Here is a 17,467-nt window from a genome sequence, read left to right as displayed (position 1 = left end):
AATTGATGTGTAACAAATTTAACTCCAGATACACAAACACATGCTCAAAGCATCTTGTAAGCTATATGACACAAAACCATGTGAGAGGGAAAAGGTACAGCTTCCCTTTCCCACCTGGAACACGTGAGTTCCTTGCATTCTTGATTAGAGTGTAGAACTGCTACTTCCTATCAACTGCAAGAAAGTCTGTGCATGTCCGGTGTGCAACTGATAACTCCTTAAATGTTCCATTCTCGTTCCCTGTGATAGTGTGGATAATCTCTGTGGTTTCTTTCCTTCACCTACTGCTTTAGAAATCCAGGGTGGACATATATTCTGTCTTGAAGAATAGGTCTTATTAGGGCCTTGAAAACAGTAGTTCAGTTTCAGATGTACGAGGAAAGAGTGATTATATACCATTCAAACATTTTCACTCTATATGAGAAGACTTTTCTAGCTTCTAGCAAGAGGGTGGCCAATGGAGGAACACTGACAAGTTTTGATGCAGATTAGAAGCAATGATACTTGGGGATTTATGAGGTGGTTGTTGTGAATGGGGTACTAATATAGCTTCAGACAGTTGGATGTTACTTGGTTAGTGGGACGCTGGAGTTGCTATCCGCTGTGTCATTTCTTGTGGCAGTAAGCGAAATATCTCCCAGTACACGGTGCCATGTTGAGCTGTATGGAGATTGTATAACTGCCAAGGTGCTAAATGAAAAATGAGGGGGAGGGCAGGGAGCTAAGATGAAAGTTAAAGGGATACTTACTGTTCTAGGGCAAAATTGCAGGTTGCTGTTATGCGTAAAGGGAATATATAATCAGATATGATGGAGGAAGGCTCTCCACCTTGATATTTGAAATAAGTGATGCAGCTTCCTGAAGAATTATTCCAGCTGACATTGCTCATGCTACAAAGTGCTTTTAAGGAGTAGCAAAAGGGTTAATTCTTAGCAAATATATATTTTAAGTAAATTTTATGTTCTGGAACAGAGGAACACGTGTCCATCTAGACTGTCTGCACTAACTGGCTCTGGCTGCCCAGGGTTTCAGAGAAGGGTCTTCCCCAGCCTTATCTGGAAATACCGGGAATTGGCTTGGGACCTTTTGCAGTCAAAGCACGTACTCTGTACAGAACATTGGCCTTCCTTATAATAGCATGTCTCATGAAGACACTTTGCACATACGTATTTGCTGCTGTAAGTTATAAAGCAGCAAACACTGCTGAAGGGAAGGTTTGTCCTGTCCATTAGGGGATTTTACCACTTTCAGGCAGGTAATAGCAAACTCTTTTACTTGAAATGGCTGCTAATGGTGAGTTTATGCAAAGTTGACCAAACTCTTGTTTATAACATGACAAACTTAGTTTTCAGTGAAAAAAAATCTGTTAAAGGGCAATAATAAGAGACATCTGTTTCCATATAAGAACTGTTTCAAAATAAAAAATTGCTAAGTTTTTATGAGCTGGCATGTATGCCATACTGAATGGCACATCACTTGGCACTATAGCTCCTTGCTAAGGGAGAAGGAGGACTAACAGTGAATTAAAGATTCAAGGCATACTGTTTCCTCAGATCATAAATTTTCAAAGATAGAAAAGGCAATACTGGTTTTACAGCTTTCATGTACAATCCTTTATGTATTTTGCTTTATAAGTTGACTGCGATCTCTGTGGTGCTTCAGCTGCTGAAGGAAGAGTGATAAATGCAGCACTGGTTGGTCAACAGAGTTCAGGCTAAACCCATATTTGAAGTCCCTTAACCACGGTTTTCAGTGAATATATTTGTCAAAGTTGAGAGTATGTTTCTTGCTTGGAAGAGAGAGTTTTGCTTCTTATCTGTCTGATATGTACCTGGTGTCCAGAGTATTGTGTTTCAGCTTAGTTACCATGAAGTGACAAGCAAGATGAGATGCTGATTATTTCTGACTTTCAAATTACTTCCTTCCCAGTTCATCCCTGGGTTTAGATAACCCTACACAAATCACATCCTTGTTGGGATACTGTACTAGTGATGTAATCAAACCTACAAATAGGGTCCATGGGTGTGACTGTATTCCCATAAACACAGTATATAATTCTTACTGTTTTCTGAGGGTTTATTCTACTGATTGTGACATCATGTATCTTAAAATGACAGACAGGCTGATGTTCTAAATGCCTTTTCCAGAATCTGGGAAGAGCTTCAATAGGTAGCTGCATGTGTATCTTTCTGCTTGTTATAGCCAGGTATAATTTTGTAGCAAGTAGGCTTATACATCACCTGCTGTTTTTTATGCCTTGCAATGCACAGCAACAGCACGTGGGGCTGAGAAAGACTCCCGCCTGGAGCCATGGAGAGCCATTGCCTATCAGTGTGAACAGTACTACAGTAGATGTACCAGTGGTCTGACAATTTCCTATACTTTTATGTATTCCAAGCAAAGCTCAAACTCATAGTGATAGATGCTTTAATTATTTGAGCGGAGAATGCAGATGGTATCAAAATGAAATGGATTGTACTATATTTCCTTTAATTTTATCATGTAGTCTGCTTTTTGTTCTGTTCAAATAGTGGCTTGTTTAAGCTTGAACCCTGCTTAGCCTTGGGATGGTGCCTCCAGCTGAACATCATCCCTTGTGATCTGGGAAGCTCGAACCCTGTTTGAATAGGGCCTTGTTGCAGCATCTGTAATCTCTTCCTGAGTACAGGAAGAGATTCCCTTTTCTCAAAGTACTCTGGGATGGGTTATGTCAGTAGAGGGAGATGATAGGAGCCCCCTGCCCAATTTAATTGAAAGTCCAACGCACTTCTTCTTGGAATGAAATGTCCGTAATTTATGGATGTTCTTCATTGATGCTGGGAAGCATTAGGAATTTTTGTTTCCAAGTGACAGTGAACAGGTGACAGACCTGTCAGACAAACCTCCCATTCATTGGTTGTTAGAGTGAGGTCCAAGCCAGACAAACTGGGTTATTTTGGGGTTAAATGACCCATAGTTAACCCCTGGCTTGTTCTAAGGTTAAGTCTGAGTTGTTTAACCCACAAATAACCCAAAGTGTCCAGGTTTAGATAGCATGCCTGAAAGGGGATCTGTAGGTTTTTGCTGCAAACCGGAAGTGACTCATGCATGACTGGCATCTCTGCAAATCATGGGCAAGTTAATCTACAATTGGTTGGTTGTAAACATCCCATTATCTTTGAAAAGGGAGAGCCCATGGTTCTGCTGCCTGTGTGCTTCCTAGAGATAAGCCTGGCTGTTAGAACGAAATCAACAACTTAGGCATCTAAAGAAATGGGACAATTACTAGCAGCCCATTTAAACAGTTTTTTTTCCAGAGGAAATCATGCCGCCTCAGTCCAGTTTCCTCCATTGGTAGGGTAATTGTTTCGTCCAGTGCACTGAAAACTCAATTCCTTCATTTGTAGCTCACATGAATTATAAATAAATTGGAAAACTATACTTCAGAAGGTGTTAATAAGCCCATGCTATTATAAATCTTCAGTTCAGTGATTGACTAGAAGGAGCTTCCACAAGAATCTTGCCTAAGTCAGTTTTATTTATGGCCTAGAGAAATCATTTGGGTGACATAGGGCGGCTTCTCACTGGGATGGCAACCTGGGCTGTACCACTTCATTCTGCGAGTGGGGCTCACAGAATGGAATGCTCCTCTATACAAAAAGTTGGTTGCACATGAAAAACCAGGGAGATAGGTTTGAGTGTACCCCTTTTCCTAATTTGCTGATTCTCTCTCTCTCTCTCTTTTTCTTTGGCCATAGAAAAGCATCTTGCCATGCGATCCTCACCTACAGACAAAAATGGTACAGCCCATAGTTTAACCACTTTTGCAGGAGCAAAACCTTAGATTTGTAAAAAGTGGAGCACATGGATAGACTGTAGAATAATCCATGAAATATTATGTGTGAACCAGGTCAGTTAAACTACAATGTGATACTAGGCACAGAGAAGACAAATGGAGTTTGGGAGTGCATTAGCAAATACGGCATTTTCAGTAAAGTTTGTACTAGGTAGGCATTAGTTGGAATAGCCTGTCTATTTTTGTGGAACTTTCAGAATAACAGTGAACAATTCTGGATGTGCAACACAGAGGGACTGGTCTTTTTAGAGAAGGTTGAAGAGTGAGGCAGGGCAAGAAGCAGCAGCAGCAAGATGAGGTGTTCCAAAGATTAAATAGGTGGCTTTAAGAGGAATAGTCACTTCTCTTCCTTAGGATGAGGAAGGTAATCAAGCAAGCAAATTTTAGGCTCTAAAAGCGGATGAGAACACAAAGGGGCAGTTTCCTATGCCATTACCCCCGAGTTCTTTCCATTTGCTGATGTGCCATGAGCTACATATAGTGGAATGCATTGGCGGGTGCGTTGGCAAAGTTGTGGGCTAATAGTTTGCTTGGGATTATAACAGCCTGCAAAAATGGAAGCCCATTCCTCCTTTGGAACCAGGGTTGTCTCCAGCTATATACTTGTGTCTGATTGGGGAAAAGCATCAAATGCCAATCTATGGATTCTTTATTTAATAGACAATGGTAACCAGTTACACTAAGAAAAGAGTTTTAAAGCAACTGAAGGGATCTAGAAGGCATATGAAGGAAAGCTGAAGGAACTGTGAATTTAGCCCTGAAAAATATTAGTTCTGTGACTTTTGTGAACTTGTTCTCAAATATATAAAAGATATCAGAAAGGAAAGACAAAAAAGATGATCCACTGCAGATAGGGTAAATAGCTGCAGTTTACACTACAGGAAGCTAGATTAAGCACTGGGAGAAGAGTTTCTTAACCCCAATAGATATATATCCACTTTCTGTGGTTTCCATCTTGTATGCTCCTCTGAGAGGGCTCCAGCCTTAAAGGTGGAGTATAAGTAATTTAGATAGATAATAAACAAATAATAAACAATAAACAACAGTGTTCTTCTGCTGGTTAGAAACAATATTTCTATTCAAATTAGAAAGCTTGTTTATTGATGGTCAACTTTTTAGCAGGTATGCAGCTGCTCAAGCCCAAAGCTTGACAGAGTTGCATCCTAGCTTATGCTTCCGTATCTTGTATATGCAGCTGACCAGGTGGCCATGCAGCACAGAAAGACTGGCAAGGTTGACTCCCAGGGTGTTTCTACAAAACCCAACTTAAAATCAGTCTTTGACATGCTTTCAGCATCATTACTTTATATACTACTTCAGCCCTGCAGGGATCAGTTTTGCAAGAGGAGGTACTATGAGGCCCAAGCTGCCTCCCTTCCTTTTCTTGTAGTCCTCCTAGATTATCCACAAACTGTGTGGGATCTTGGCCCAGCCCTATTTCAATGGTCTGTTGTAAGCAGACTTGGGGAGGTAGCTCAGGGGGCCTTCCAAGAGAAGGTGCATTCATTATTATGTCTTTATATTTTCATTGTAGCATTTAATTTCTGCCTTTCTGTTACAAGGAGACTTAAAATATAAACAGTGTAAAGCAATCAATGAATAAGCAACAATAAGTAGCAGCTAGCAACACCTAAGTTAACCACAAGGCTTTGTGGTATTGCAGAGGTGAACAGAGAGGGAGAAAAACAGACTTCCTTGGGGAGAGTGCTCCACAACTTGAGCACTACAGTCGGAAGAGCCCTCTCTCATGCCCTCTCTTTGATGCATGCACAAGCATACTATGTGCCTCTAATTGCCAGTGGAAATTGTCTTATGGGTCCTCTGTCACAGTGCCAACAATGCTGATTTTGAAAGAGGAAAGGGGGTGAATGTGCTAGCTGAGTATATGCAAGACTACTTACAACTGTGCATGTAAGCAGAAGTTTATCAACTGGCTTGTGTGGCTAGAAGAGTTTGTCTTTCAAAGCGTTTCATTGAAAGGTTTATTTGGAGCATACAGCCCAGTAAATTAGCAAACAAAGAAATAAGACTACTGAAGGTAGCAAATCTCATTTGAAAGAGAAATGGAAAGAGTGAGCCTTATTTAATGTGTTAAGTTTGGTGTTTTAAAGGTTGCAGCCTTTGAAATAATCTGTGATTCACTTCTTGAAACATGTGATCACCTTGTGGCATTTTAGCGCACTTGCCACTGACTACAGCAGGAAGACATGTACTTATAATTTACTAATAAGTTTAGCAGTGCAGTTTTAGTGTAAATGAAACCTTATGGTAGATTAAATCAATTGCATTTTCCTTAAAGTTATTCACTATTCCTTTGTTACGTGATATGCATATTGACAAAAAAGACATGGTAGTACTTCCCAGGGTGCTAATAACTGTCATAGTATCTCCTTGCTCCCAATATGTCAGTTCTAAGAAATGCTTTTTCAGTGGTTGCATTCACATGGCATGCTAAACCAAGATTATGTGCAATGTCTCTGGGTAGGAATCAGCCTTAACAAGCCTCAGTCTTACATGCTGTTCTTCCTCCTTTTTTCTTTTGGTTGGGCTTGCAGTTTGCTGTATTGTTGAAAGTGGCAAACTGTGTGTTATGAAGTTTGTTGAAACCATGATTCTAGGTCCAGGTGTCTTCCCTTAACTGCAGCCACAAACTTCCCAGGTTGTCTTGGTTCCACAGGAGGAGGGAGAAATTCAAAAGCCTGAAGCTCACTATAGCTCCCTATGTTGTGCTATAATATTTGTTAGCATGATCTGTGGACATGGCCATGGAGAAATGTGAATTTCAGTATAACATGTCCCTCTATTTCAGGGCACTACAGAAAAAATCAGCAAAGTAGAAGTTGTCTTCTGCTTTCTAGAGAAGAACTAAGTTGTGGTGGGGCAGGGGACCAAAAAAGCCAGTGCTAAGTATTTTCAGAACAGATACGAAATTTAAAAAGTGCTCTGGAAAAATTGCACAATGAGTTTGTTACATTTCTGTAGGAAATTCAAGATGGAAATTTCTAGCATATTGTTGCATTTCCTTGGCTTGTATGTTCAGTTTGGATTATTTGTGTTATTGCTTCCCAGTTACATGAATAAGGCTAGTGATGTACAGGTTTATCTAGATGAGCTTCATATTGAAGCACTAACCTGGCAGTCATAGTTGACCAGGAATTGCAGGCAGGCAGAAGAAGACGCTCTCTGCAGGACAAGCTCTATCTCTGAAGGGACTGCGTAAAGTGGGCTGCCTCTTCTCCAATGGGCCCTGGCTAGCATAGCTAACAGTGGTAGTAGGCAACAGTAGAGGTGGGTGGCCCAAGGATGCCATTTTAATTTCCCACAGTGCCCCAGATTGACAGTATGTGGGGATATGTACGTGGCCAGATCTAGCCATCCTCTGCTATTTAGAGTGGCAGGTTAGGAAAAAGGGTGTCGAAGGCAACCATCAGTGGCCAGTCTGAGCATGCCAAGTGTTGACTCTGGTTGTCTGCTTGTTTTCTGGCATCCCCAAGCAGTCTATTTTTAAAAGACTGATTTACATATATCTACAAACTGAAATAGGCTTTGCTTAGTATCTGTGTAACATTGGCAATTCTGTCTACTAGTTGGACAGCACATGCTACTTCTTTAGAATGTGAATAACCATTAGTTAGCTATGCCCATTCTCACTAAGTGCTTTGATGAGGTCAATAATGGTGAGCCAGAAAGCACAGATTTCCTTTTTCATACTAATAAAATAATTGCACAGTCTTAATCATCTACACAGGTTGTCTCATCTTTGGATTTGAACAATCCCTTGTCCTAGCTAATGGGGGCATGGACATAGGTGCATTATCATTTGGATACCTGGAAATTTGATATATTTAAAATATTGAAAAATTCTTTTGAAGGGCTAGTGCTTAAGAATACCCAGCATGCTTTCGAAGAATTTGAAGTATCTTTCCATCCCTCTATCATGTTCACTCCTTTCCTTAGCAATAGTAGGAAGAACAGCTTGTTGTGTTTTGTTTTGGAAAATGATATTCTGGCTTTGTTTGTTGTCCATGGCCTTCTCTTTGTGGACTATTATAGAGGTAATGAGACCTGTTGGGAGCAAGGAATCCCTTTCCATAACCTCAGATTTATTAACAATTATTAGAAACCAGGGTGGATAAAAATGAATGATTTCTTTCTTAAAAAATAAAAAGCCAGATTTTTTAATTTAAATTTGATTTTAAATTGCGTTTTTAAAAATAAAATGCATTTTGAGGAAAAATCTATCTAAAGAAAGTTTTCTTTTTAGAATACATTATAGTCCAAAGACTATTCATCACGAAATAAGGATTAGTTTTAGTTATGCAGCATGAGGCTGTATATTCATGCAATGGTCAAATTTGCTGGTAAATGAATTCCAGTAATCCAGTTGCAATGCCATGCTCTTCTAGAGGTTTCTTTAAGATTATTGGGCAATTTTTTTTCTATCTAAGAGATATCAGATGCTTGGTTTTACAGTTCTCAAAACTGTGAATATGTGTCTGCAGAGATCACATGCCTCTTCGCAGCAAAACTGTTATAAAATAAACATACAGAGTTGAGAAAAAGACCTTAATCCCATTGTTCCTTTGCAAATCTAAGTACGCAGAATCAATCCCTTACCTCTTGCATGCTATATTTCAAAACATTCAGTGAATAGAAGTAGATTGTGGGGAATAGAATGGACCTGTTACAAGAAGCTAAGTGTGAGGAGGGAGGGGCAAGCAGTAAAAATGGAAGTAAAGCCTTTTGAGCAGAATGCTCCACAAGTCTTTGGATATTTTTGTGTATAGCTTGGTGTTACTTACCACTAGTCTTACTAGTGATTAAAATCATGATTTAAATTGTGATTTAAATCAAATCCACCCAATTAGAAACTGCCCAAATTCTTTCTGGTGGGTTTTTATGCTGTTCTTAGCTCTAGAAATTTGTGGCACTGTGTGTATGTTAATGAAGGGTTGTATTTGCATTAATCTCTGAGGGAGGAGGAGACTACATATCCATTGGGATATCCTTTCCCTTCCCTAATATGCCTTTTCTTTTAGGGAACAGTTCCTACTGTTCTGCAAAACTAGTACAGCCAAGCAGTCAGCTTGACTCTGTAAAAGCAAACTTTGCTAGTGAAAAGTTTCATTTTGCCTTTGTACTTTCACTTTAGATTTTAAATTCATTCTTTTACTTTCATTTCATTTGACTTCTTAGCTGGAGTAGCCCTTCAGGGGGAGAGCATCATCTACGAGACCATAACCTGCGCTCCACAAATTCTTTGAGATTTTTTTGTGGGAAGAGGTCCCCTCCCCAAGTTTTGACACTCTGTGGTGGGCATTCCCAGCCCTCTGGACATTTTGGACACCACTTGCTGCTTTGGAGCTTAGCTCCTCTCAGTCCCTGCCAACCTGGCTAGTGGTCAGAAATGTAAGGGATTGTAGTCCAAAATATTTGAACGGTACCATGTTGGGAAAGACTGCTGTGTGGAGCTATGACATGCTGCACTGCACCCAAGATGTCCAAAGAGGGAATTTGGCCTGAGAAGCCAGCATGCTGCCAAGCCATTATGGACCACCCAGAAAGACTGTGACTGTTGTCCCACCTCCTCTGAGTTGCCTGTTGCTCAGGGCTAGGGTGTGTTGCTTGCATAGTGACTCCTCAGTGTTACAAGGAGGCTGGGAAGCAAAGGGAAGCCAAGCACCTGTTTCCTCTTTTGTACCCTCTTCCCTGGGTAGGGCAGGCAAGGGGGAACTTGAGCAAGCACCAGCACTCTTCTTTGCCCCAGCTTCTGTGTCAGGCAGGAGCAGCACCATCAGTGCCTTGAAAATAGTTGCCACCATTTGCAGCAGGTGTGGGGCAAAGCCTATATTAGATAATCAGGAGGTGGGCAGAGCAGGAAGGAGCACCCAACATTCCTGCTGAAAGTCCTCTTCCCTACTACCGTAGCTGAGCAAGGATTAGGACACTAGATCCTCCCGCAGATGCAAAAGAAGCCATGAGTAAAACCTTGCCTTAAAAAAGAGTTTATTCATTTCTAAACAGAAAATATTTCATACTAATCCGGGCAGGTATTTCTTGTAGATTCTCTGCATGATGATCTTCTGCTAGGAAATGGTAGACTCATCTACATTGCACATGACGTCTTTCCAGCACACACTGCTGCAAGGGAGGCACAGCGTGAGCCTGAGGTTTTCAGTCAACAGTGTTCTCATCTTGTTGCTGGATGAATCCTGACCAGGGATGGCTATCTGAAGATGCTGACCAGAACTGTCATGACAGCCAATCCCAAACTTTCTGAACAGATGGGCAACTCAAGGTTCCTAGACCAAAGGAGATGCTTAGGGGCACATCAACTGTCTGAAGGATAAGGTTACAAAAAGCTGGCTCTTTACATGCTCCAGGAGGTTACCTGATGTCAGCGTATATTGCTGTACACAGACAACACCTGGATAAAGACATCTGAAAGCAGACTGAATAGAGGTGGGTGAGCCAGTTAAGTATAGTGGGCCTCCTTTTTTATGGGGTTAGTTTATAGTTGGCTTGATTTCCATAAGAGCAATGTCTTGCATTCATGACTATCAAAGCCAGTCAATGCTGGCAACTTGAGGGCAGCAATGCAGGAGAAAACATTCCAGAGATAGGTAGGAACTCTAAGAAGTTAGGTTGGATAACATATCTTTGGGAAGAGTGGCCACAGTGTTGGCGAAGGATGGCTGGAATTGGTCCTTATCTACCACTGATAAGGTTCTTTTAGTATTGGATACAGCTGTTCATGGCTTGAATGATATTTGTCTAACTAGATACAAAATTGTCTAATTATGAAGCCCTAGCTCTATTTAAGAACAGTTATTGCTTGCATCAAACGAAGAGTAATTATGTTTTTGTTAAATGCAACCACAGAAATACATTGAGTTAGAACTAAAGTCCATTTTTGGTTCCTGAGAGTTCATGGCAGCGTTTTATATTGTAGTTATATTGCCAGTTGTGTGAAATCTAGCAGAATATTTGGCAGTAGAGAGACTGTGCAGTATGAACAGAGACTTTCAGTTTACAATGAAATAAGGACCTGTTGCATGCAGTTTTGTAGGCAAATAGCACATTTGGGGAAAACTCAAATACCTCTGTCTTCATTGTTGTTCATACTGTTGGTAACAAGAATTTGCTGTGAAGAGGGGCATTATGTTCTGGCTGGGCACCCATCATAATCACATTATGCTCTTTGTCTGTATGCAGTGAACCTTTTTTCTTTATTAGACAAGCTCCCTTGGGAAGATAATGCACGTTTTCATTTTGGAAGGCATTCTGGTACTGCTGCTCCCTATCTTTAATTTTATTTTTTGCTAACTAATCACTTTTGTGATTTTTCTGCTACAGACATTGTAGACTTTCTTTGTGTTATACTTTAAATATTAATTGCTCTGTTCCAGCTGAATTCTGACTTGGAATCTTGGTTCAGTCTGTATCAAATATGAATATTCTGTTTTTTTGGAACTATTCTGGTGCACATGGATTTACTAGATATCTCCTAGTTCTGTGATATAACAAATCCAAAATGAAGTTGTTTAAAATTTGCAGATCGTAAGCTTTTTAAAAGGAAATGTAATAAATTTGGCTCATTTTCACATTAATGCAATCCTTTTCCTAAAAGTCTGAGACTTTATCAATATAAAATCCTGGCAATATTTTTAAATAAACTTTGGTTTTCATATTTAATACTGTGGTGGCTAGCTTTCTGGAAAGCTTGACAAAAGTTAAGTCCAAAGGTATAAGTTAGAGCAGCCCAGAGAGCCTTATTTTGTGTCTTACCTACAGAGTGAAGGCGCAAGCAGTGCTGCAGTGCAGGAGAGGCAGCAAGGAACATAGGTCTGTGGTTGTGTTCCATGGGCTCTCAAGCCCCCACCCAGGAGTGCTGCAAACAGCTGCTGCTGATTGGCTCCCCCCCCCACACACACACACACACATGCTCCAGTACCATCTGGAGGGCATGTCCTTTTGGCTGATACTGTGATAGTTTTCTACTCTAGAATCTGGTTGACTTTGTGGCAGTGTTTAGTAGGGAGGAATGACCCATTAATAAAATGTATGAATTTTGTCTCTGCTCTTATCTAATGTATGGACTTACATAGAGATAATCACTACTCATTCAATCAGTCTTGAACTGCCTTCTGGATTAAGTTAATTTGGATAGCAGCCCAAGGAAGGGAATGTCCTTGTTCAAGCAAACTGACCAACCATGGTTTGTAGAGCACATGCAGAAGTAACACTGCTCACTGCTGCTGCTTTGCATCCAACTTGGCAAACAACCCAGGAATGCGCCGTTCCTAGGTTGATTGCCAAGATGTCCAAACCTGGCACCCTGGATTGTAGGAGGAGAAGCAACAGTGCCTTAAAAGCAACAAACAATGGCTTAAAACTCTAGGTTGTGATTTCACAGGAAACAACTCAGGAATGGGGATGTGCCTGAGTTGTTTGCTAACCTAGATGCAATACTGTTTGTTGCTAATGGGTGAACCAGGTTAGTCTGATATGGTATGAAATGGGAAGCACCACACAAAGTTCCGAGTGTGCTCGAAAAGTGGTGTATATCATAGTTATGCACTGTACTGCTTTGCACAGGCACAGATTACCCACATCTGCAAGTGCATAGAGAATATGAAGAAAAATTCTGTAGAAAGTGGCCTCAGTCCAAAGAAGAATAAATAGGGGCGATAGTCTCTTCCAAGAGAAGCTCCCACAACTAAATTTGGTCCCTGTTAAGTCTCTTCTTGTGTTTAGTTCTAATTTAGTTTGGGGCAGCAGTTAGAGAAGTCAGAATTGCTTACTGAACCACTGCCTCTTTTAAAAGTATCCCTAAAAAACCCATGCGTGAATCTCCTTTTGCCTCTTGTATGGATATTTTACGCATGTGCCCCTCCGTAACAAAGATGTCTGCTGATGTCCAGCATTGGAAAATTAATTCCCTTTAAAGTTTTGTCAACCAGTCTTCATCTATGCCCAGGAAGTTCCCTTCCTAGTCAACTAAATTGTTCTACATTTGTGACTAAGTTTTACCTGAGCAGTGGATATAATTACAGATTGCATCTGAAAACTGGTGATCTTCCTGGTCTGTTTTCCTTCTGTGGGAAACAAGTCCACAGCTCTCTTTTGTGCACCTGCAAAAGCTGCCTTCTATTCTTCATCTATGCTTAAATTCACTGGAGAATGGCGATAGTGATGATTATTTATGTACAACTTTTCCATCTTGTTCTTCTTCCAGCATTCCCAGAGTGGTTTACAAAGATCAGAAATAAGGCAGTCTTTGCCTGCAGGCTTATAATCCTAAGAGATACAACACAAAAGCAAAAGGGATTGGGATAGAAGAGGAAATTAAAAGAAAATTTAGTCACTGTATGCTGAATTGCTGTGCTCAGCAGGCCATGGAGTTGGATCTAAACACTGTGGAAAACTGCTTCTCCCATTGATGGTTTCACAGCAACAGTTGGCAGAAGATCCCTTTCCCAAGCAGTTGTCCTTAATTTTTTAGTGCTGCTTGGCCTATGTAGGGTAAGTTTCAATCTGTAATACTGTTGCACAGCCATCCAATAGATAGTGTAAGAGTAGTTAGTGTAAACACAAATGTTACTGTAAACACAGATAGGCTTCCAGTGTAACACCAAAACAGTACTTCATGCACAAGCAGCAAGATCTGAGTTCTGCAGCCCTTTCTTCTGTATGGGCCACAAAGAAGAAATCAGAAGCTATTGGTTACCTTTGAAACTAACATAATGCCTGAAGCTGAGGGAGCTCTATTTAGGATCAAACCATGTTTTATGGTCCTGGCTTGTGTACAGGCAATAGCTTAATCTAATCAGCTTCCTGAATTTAGACATAGCAGGGAGTTCTGGTTAATTTAAAAGGTACAGTGAAATGTCTTCCATATAACTGTGGAGGAGGAGGAGACTGGAGCCTGCGATTCTTAGGCTTGCTGCTTCTTATTAACATAGTCCTAAACTGGTTTGGTATTGCATGCAAAATGGGGTGTATTTAAGTGTCACTGACGCATAACTTCTGGTGCAGTTGCCAAAATAAATTGATCGTGCCTTAGGACCCTCTTTTTAAAATTGCTTTTTAAATATGCCTTGTATTAAGCATCCATATTGTTTTCATGCTTTTAGGCAAGCATTTCCTTAGTGGCTGGAAAAGCTGTAGTTGCCATAGTTATGTTGGGTTATAATCCTTGTTTATTTTAGGAAGCTTGTATAACCCCCCCCCAATCATTTTTCTAAAGTGTCCTTTAAGTTGCTCTTAACTTCTAAATGAAATGCCAGATAATGAAATAGGCAATGATAATTATTTTGTTGTACTCACACATGGAAACAAGCCATCCCATTCTTGAGTGTGATGTCAGATTTGAATGACTGCCAAGTAGGAACTTACTCATGCTCAAAGAAAAAAAAAAAAGCTGCCATTCTAGAAATACTCAAGTGAAAGCCTTTGGACTGCAGAGGCAGGAGGAACAAATCTATAATGACATATTTTAGTAGTGTGGAGAAGAAAGCAAAACATATTTCAGAAATCAAAAGGAAGGAAAACTGCTGTGCAAAGAAGGGATGAGAGCTTGAAAGTTGAAGATTTTTTAAAATGTGTGCACGTTTAAGTTGAATGTATTAACAGAGGAAGCAGAGCGAAACCAAGTTAGACACTTGGTCAGTCTAGTCCACGATTATCAACTCTGACTGTAAGTTGTTCTCCAAGGTCCTGAGCCATGATCCTTTCCCAGCTCTGCTGCCTGAAATATTTCTAACTGATAACACTTGGGATTAAACCTGGGACTTCCTAATTCTAACCAAACATTCTACAACTTATCTATGGCTCATTTAGTAAAGCAATCATAATTGCATTTCAGATTTTGGGAGTAACTTTATTGGTTTTCTCCAAACTATCTCCCAGGATTATTCTCTAAAACTTTGCTTTGTTTTAATAAAACATTAATAACTGCCCAAGGTGAGTTAACTTTAAAATCAGTCTGAAGAGTTAGCACCTGAAGGCAAGATGTGCATAATTTTAATTAAAGTACTGAACAAAATGTTAAGGTCTCTGAGCAGGGATATGGTAAAAAAAAAAAAAAAAAAAACCCACACCCTTTGCTTGTCGAGGTTTCTTTGTAATGTGTCTTAAATCTCAAAGTACCAGAGTGGGAGGAACCACCATTTCTGCACATCTGTTTAGTGCCACCAGTGAACAAGATTTTTGGCTAAACAAAAATGTGATGCCATTTCACCCAAAGCCATTCTGTATTAGAAAATGTTCAGTGGAGCAAAGGAACTCTTCTTTATATTGCTCACCTTAAGCCATAACTGTTCCCTCATTCCAAGACCTCTTCGTTCCCGCACTTCTAATTTAAGTGTCTGCACCATTCTTCCAGTGTAACAATGGACCTAATGAAAAAAAATCTGTTCTCCCGATTTTATTTATTTATTTTCCGTTTTATCCACATTTTAGGAGATACTATTCTGAGTTCTTGCAAGTGTTCTGAAAAATCATAACCAGTAAGATCCCTGTTGTTTCCCTCTGCTGTAGAAATGTTGATGGTATGCATCTGTTTACTAAGAACAATCAATTGCTTATGTTACTCTGTAAAGCAGGGATGAGAAATGCACACCCTGCCTCTGGCCCCCATGGCCTGAATTACTGCCCCCACCAAAAGTCAGCAACCACAGTGTCAAAAATATTGGTATTATACTACTAAAATTTGGTGGCAACCGTGACTTCGTGAGGTGACGTGGTTATGAGCCCAGGTCTAGGACTCAGGAGATTGTGCCTTGAGGTTGTGTTTAAGATACCTTGAGGTTGTGCTTAGGCAACTTTCAGTGGTTTGGCTGTGGCAGGAATAGCGGAAATTGCGCCCAGGCTTGTAAAGTACCATGCACAATGGTGGTTTACCAAAATGAAGATTTCAGTGTTTTAGTCTTTTGCACCAAGTTCTGCATTTGAAGTTGGGAGGTTCTGTTTTGGGTACCACTGTTAAACCATTCTGGTCATTTGTATATACTTCTTTAGTATTCTGCTGTTGCAAATGACAGCACTGGTTTATACTGGCTGCTTAATTTTGTATGTGTTTTGCACTGCCTCTACTCAGTGAATTTTGCTGCTGGCATTGCATGCCATTCTCAGACTGGACCCTTCAACAAGGTGTTCAGCACAAGTGTAGGTTCTGAACAAGTGCTGGTGAACACAGAAGTGACAGGGAAGGGGAAAAGTTTCACATAGCCCTTTAAAGTACAATCAGCAAACTGCTTTGCAGCATCTAGTTTTTCAGCATATGTCATGATCATGTGCATCTGTTTGCTTGAGATATCGCTCAAGGGTTTGTGGCAAACATACAAGCCAATCCTATATATATATATTTACTCAGAAGAAAGTCTTTCAGTATTCATTGACGCTTTTGGTTAGGTAAGTATGCACAGACTACTGCTTTAGAAGACTAGCTTGAACAGCCGTAGGTCTCATATTTCTAAGCAGGTAGTGCTTGCAAACTGTTTTTCAATGCAGGAATCCTGGCTTTGCAGGCAAAGAATAAACAACATAAACATTAGCAGGTGCTTTGAAAAGTGCACTAGATGGGGAACCTGGCCAATATTACCTAGTTACCAGTATATTGTATGTATTACTAAAGTGATACCAAAATAGTGTATGTGTCCACTTAATTTATGTCTGTATATAAAGTGTTATATAATTCCTGTATTAGTACATAAAACCATGTGTGATAAGCCACTGTCATTTTACTGTTGAGGTACCGAACCTAATGGCATTCAGAGTAACTGAGCCTAATGGCCTATTCAGATAATCCCCTCCTTTCGTTGTCCCCCACATTATCATGTTTTATCAGTGTTTGCATTTGTTCCGCATACTCCCCCCACCCCCCTAAAAAAGGATAAGAGTTGGAATTTGTGGAGACATGCAGGGATAAAGAAATGACTGCAGCAGCAGAAAATGTGTGGGTGAGAGCCATGGTAAAGATCTTGACTGTTGCACTCAGTCTGACCACTGAAAGCAACATTCCCACCCAAAGTTTAGCCCCTCTCTCTTGTTTTCAGAAAAAAAAAGTTCCCCATCTTTTCAGAATACTGGCTGGCTGAATGAATGAATTTCAATATTTTATTTAAATGTTCATACCTCAGGGCTGCTACTTTGGGCTCACTAGAGTGGTGTACATCAAACAACTATTAATACAACCTAATGACAGCATGAACTTCTGTTCTTTCAGCTTTCAATCTGAAATAGCAGAACACCTGAACAGTACCTCAAATTTATTGGAAAGAAGAGTCTGTTGATAGCAGGTAAGTTAATAAATGCTTAATGTCAGGCAAAGACTTTTTTGTTTTGTTTTTTATTGTGAAATGCACTTCCGATTGAAGGGTGCTATAAAAATTTATAATAAATAAAGTACAAACCTAAAAATAAGATTGGCCTCTTAAGCAATTGTGTTGAATCTTTTGTTGGTTTATGGCTACAGTATGTGATCTAGTTTGGATTATCAAGCAATTCATGCTTAACAGACCACAAATTGTGAACATGAAACAACCTATAGTTAACCCAGCAATCACCCCAAGTTTGTTAGTGGGTTAATGTGGGGTTGTTCAATCCATTAAAAACTCGGAGTTTACAGGA

General features: G+C 40.1%; 1 protein-coding gene across 16 annotated transcripts in view; it reads left to right on the top strand.

Annotated features, from left to right (window-relative positions):
* Nucleotides 1-17,467, top strand: part of MTMR3 (myotubularin related protein 3) — a 64,398-nt gene that overhangs the window by 3,661 nt on the left and 43,270 nt on the right. For all 16 annotated transcript variants that reach the window (XM_044448987.1, XM_044448981.1, XM_044448992.1 and 13 more), the window contains exon 2: nt 17,064-17,136. The gene's annotated coding sequence lies outside the window, so the exon portion shown is untranslated. The remainder of the gene's footprint in view (nt 1-17,063; nt 17,137-17,467) is intronic.

Source organism: Varanus komodoensis, unplaced genomic scaffold, assembly GCF_004798865.1.
Source record: "Varanus komodoensis strain SLA01 unplaced genomic scaffold, ASM479886v1 scaffold56, whole genome shotgun sequence".
In the NCBI taxonomy this organism is placed as follows: Eukaryota; Metazoa; Chordata; class Lepidosauria; order Squamata; family Varanidae; genus Varanus; species Varanus komodoensis.
The sequence above is the reverse complement of the archived record's forward strand: the minus strand, read 5'-3'. Positions and strand labels throughout refer to the sequence as shown.